Here is a 4,462-nt window from a genome sequence, read left to right as displayed (position 1 = left end):
CATAATCAGGTCAAAAGTGGGAGCCCTGGAAATGGTCATTTCAGTGCCATATAAGAGCTTCAGACTTACATGTGAAGCAGCAGCATGTCTTTATATGCTGTAGGACCAACAGCTAAAGATATTCTGCTAAGATAAAGCATGAAAGAAAATATAATGAAGAATAATGTAATGATTAAAGCATTGATACGTTTTTTTTAGCTCCCCCTGAAAATGTAGTGACAGTGCAGGTGTGATTTAATCAATGAACTCGGTGTTTGGAAGAATCAATAAGAAGCCATTTTAATGGATTTATGTTGTCTAAAAGAATGTTTCAGGTATGGAATGTGAAGGACAAATTAAATAAAGACCGATAATGTTCAACAAGAGGGATGAGAAGCTTTCTTCAATCCAAGGAGGAGTTAGCATTGGAACAGGCAATGCAATTTTCTATGCAGGCAGAAATCAGAGCACAAAATCAGTCCATGCTATAAGGAAACAACAGGAATTCTTCTGATACTGTCAGATGGTAGACACCAAGTTGCTTTATCACCGTCCCAAAAGCCCACCAAAAGTGGGAATCAACATCATCAACAATGCTTGATGCAGCTCCAAACAGAAACCTGAGTGTAACAAAAGGCCAGCAGGAGGAGATGAGTGCTATAAATTAGCCAGTTGGGAAACTTCGGAGAATATTACGAGTGAGAATGAAAACTATTCTCAGCAACCAGATTGTTAACATTCCTGACAGTGTTGATATGATTTTGAAAGGTTGTACAGTCATTATAAAGGGGCCTTGAGGAACATCGCACAGGGAATTTAATCACATTATCCTAGAACTCAGCCTTAGCGGCATGAAGAGAATGTAGTTTTGAGTTGACAGATGGTGTGGTAACAGAAAAGAGCTGGCCACAGTGTAGAAAATGTGTAGTCATGTACAGAATACAATCCAGGGTCATCACATTTGGCTTCCGTTACAAGATGAGATCAGTCTATGTCCACTTCTCTAGCAGAAATCCATAATCTTCTTGGAGCATATTCACTGAGTCTGTTTGAAGCCAGGTGTTTCATGTACAGTTCCCTAGGCCCACAAATATCAGCTTATTCTTGAGGGAAATGTTATTGAACTGCAGCAAGCAACAACAATGGAAAAGAAGGATATTCCTAAGTTCCTAGATGGCATTTATGTGAGCAAATACAAATTACTCTGCAAATAACATACCACTCTTTTAGATGCTCAACTCTTTCCGATAGTAACCATTGAATAAATTTTATGGACTGAGAAAACACAACAACTTCACTAAACCTTAAGCAAATGATCCTGCAAAAGGAAACATTTTGAGAAATAGTGGTTATGTAACAAGGAAAAAGTTCCAGAAGTTAAAGATACAGAATAAACGATGAAGACAACATCTTTAAGGAGGTCAAAGAGAGTCAAAACAGATTCTGAACAATCATGGCTTGGTGTAAAGACAACAATCTCTCCATCAACGTCAACAGAATGAAGGAGCTGCTCATTGACTTCAGGAAGCTGAGTGGAGGGTCTCTGTCTACATCAATGGTACTGAGGTGGAGACGATCAATAGCATCAAGTTCCTGGGAGTGATGATCACCAACAATCTGTCCTGGTCTACCTACATCGATGCAACGGTCAAGACGTCACAACAACATCTCTACTCCCTCAGAAGGCTCTTGCCAATTTTTATAGATACACCATAGAAAGCATCCTATCCAGATGCATCACAGCTTGGTATGGCAATTGCTCTTCCCAAGATTGCAAGAAACTGCAGAGTGTCATGAACATAGCGCAGATTATCATGCAAACCAGCCTTCCATCCAATAATTCCATCTATACTTCCCACTGCCTCAGGAAAGCAACTAACAAAATCAAAGACCCCCTCCTACCCTGGTTATATGCACTACCACCCTCTTCCATCAGGTGGACGATATAAAAGTTTGAATATGTACAAACAAATTCCAGAACACTCTCATTCCCCCACTATTATTAGACTTTTGAACAGACCTCTCAAATGTTAATTATGATCTTTCTCTCTCTCTGCACCTTCTCGGTGACTATAACACGATATTCTGCAGAGATAGTAGGAACTGCAGATGCTGGAGAATCTGAGATAACAGGGTGTAGAGCTGGATGAACACAGCAGGCCAAGCAGCATCATAGGAGCAGGAAGGCTGATGTTTCGGGCCTAGACCCTTCATTAGAAATGGGGGAGGGAAAGGGGGTTCTGAAATAAATAGGGAGAGAGGGGGAGGTGGATAGAAGATGGATAGAGGAGAAGATAGGTGGAGAGGAAACAGACAGGTCAAAGAGGCGGGGATGGAGCCAGTAAAGATGAGTGCAGGTGGGGAGTTAGGGAGGGGATAGGTCAGTCCAGGGAGGACGGACAGGTCAAGGGGGCGGGATGAGGTTAGTAGGTAGGAGATGGGGGTGTGGCTTGAGGTGGGAGGAGGGGATAGGTGGGAGGAAGAACAGGTTAGGGAGGCGGGGACAAGCTACACTGGTTTTCGTATGTGGTAGGGGAGGGGAGATTTTGAAGCTTGTGAAATCCACATTGATACCATTGGGCTGCAGGGTTCCCAAGCGGAATATGAGTTGCTGTTCCTGCAATCTTCGGGTGGCATCGTTGTGGCACTGCAGGAGGCCCAGGATGGACATGTCGTCTGAGGAATGGGAGGGGGAGTTGAAATGGTTCGCGACTGGGAGGTGCAGTTGTTTATTGCGAACTGAGCGTAGGTGTTCTGCAAAGCGGTCCCCAAGCCTCCGCTTGGTTTCCCCGATGTAGAGGAGGCCACAAAGGGAACAGCGGATGCAGTATACCACATTAGCAGATGTGCAGGTGAACATCTGCTTGATGTGGAAAGTCTTCTTGGGGCCTGGGATGGGGGTGAGGGAGGAGGTGTGGGGGCAGGTGTAGCACTTCCTGCAGTTGCAGCGAAAAGTGCCAGGTGTGGTGGGGCTGGAGGGGAGTGTGGAGCGGACAAGGAAGTCACGGAGAGAGTGGTCCCTCCAGAAAGCAGATAAGGGTGGGAGGGAAAAATGTCTTTGGTGGTGGGGTCGGATTGCAGATGGCGGAAGTGTCGGAGGATGATGCGTTGGATCCGGGGGTTGGTGGGGTGGTACGTGAGGACGAGGGGGATTCTTTATTGGTTGTTAGTGCGGGGACGGGGTGTGAGGGATGAGTTGCGGGAAATGCGGGAGACATGGTGGAGGGCGTTCTCGACCACTGACGGGGGGAAGTTGCGGTCCTTGAAAAACGAGGACATCTGAGATGTACGGGAGTGGAATGCTTCATCCTGGGAGCAGATGCGGCGGAGGCGAAGGAATTGGGAATAGGGGATGGCATTTTTGCAGGAAGGTGGGTGGGAGGAGGTGTATTCTAGGTAGCTGTGGGAGTCGGTGGGCTTGAAATGAATATCGGTTTCTAGGTGGTTGCCCGAGATGGAGACAGAGAGGTCCAGGAAGGAGAGAGAGGACAGGGAGGTCCAGGAAGTTCATCCAGCGCTACACCTTGTTATCTCAGATTCTCCAGCATCTGCAGTTCCTACTATCTCTGATACAATTTTAACCCCACTGCGAAGCCTCGTCTAAGGATGCCTAGCCTGAAGAAGTTACCCTCCTCCCTCCGGACAAACCTCAGGGGATCTCTCTCCCACTGCAACTCTCTTGTAATCTCTTCGGCCTTGAAACTGCTCGACCATGCCCTGAAGCAAACCAGGTACTACAGCCACATCACCTTTCTTAGTACCTGCCTATGGAACCAGATCATCCCCAATGGACTACAATCCACATTCAAGCCTTCCCAATTTGGCCCCAACCGTGACAATATCTACACTCATGGCATTGAGATCCTTCAGAAGCGTTTCTCCCTGCGACTCCTGAAACACATACTCGCAGCAATGCGCCGGCATCGCTGGGCACTACAATCAAGCCTACCCCAGCTCAGAGCCTCCCTCTCCCAGACCTGCAAAGGATCTCTCCTGTTTTTTATTCTTCGTAGGATCCACAACCTGAACTCACAATTCCACTGTCGGAGAACCCACAGATGACGTCACATCCGCCACCGCCAGGTACCCCACTTCCGGGACAGCAAACGCCATCGCTGCTGATGCCACCGCCTCCATTTCCGAGACCAACACCACAGACACTGAAGACGTGCCTACCGTCACCGCTGCTGCCGCCGCCGACGCCGCTCCGCCCATCGCCGATGCTGCTCCGCCCATCACCGACGCAACTCCGCCCACAGCCTACGCCGACGCAACTCCACCCATGGCCAACGCCAACGCAACTCCGCCCACAGCCGACGCCAACGTTGCTCCGCCCACAGCCTCCACAGCCAGCAGCTCCAGAGGGGACAGCAACACCCAGCCCTGCTAAGTCTTCACCATCCCCCGAGACCTCCCCCTTACTGAGTATGAATGGTCAGTCCTCAGTAAAGGGCTCACCTTTGTCCCCCTCCACCCACACATA

The 4,462-nt window shown here is 48.3% G+C and overlaps 1 pseudogene; it reads left to right on the top strand.

The window, feature by feature from the left end:
• The first annotated feature begins 683 nt into the window (after nucleotides 1-683).
• Nucleotides 684-1,193, top strand: LOC125486041 (annotated as a pseudogene).
• The last annotated feature ends 3,269 nt before the right edge of the window (nucleotides 1,194-4,462 follow it).

The sequence above is a fragment of the Rhincodon typus genome, chromosome 25 (genome assembly GCF_021869965.1).
Source record: "Rhincodon typus isolate 14 chromosome 25, sRhiTyp1.1, whole genome shotgun sequence".
NCBI classification, from domain to species: Eukaryota; Metazoa; Chordata; class Chondrichthyes; order Orectolobiformes; family Rhincodontidae; genus Rhincodon; species Rhincodon typus.
The sequence above is the reverse complement of the archived record's forward strand: the minus strand, read 5'-3'. Positions and strand labels throughout refer to the sequence as shown.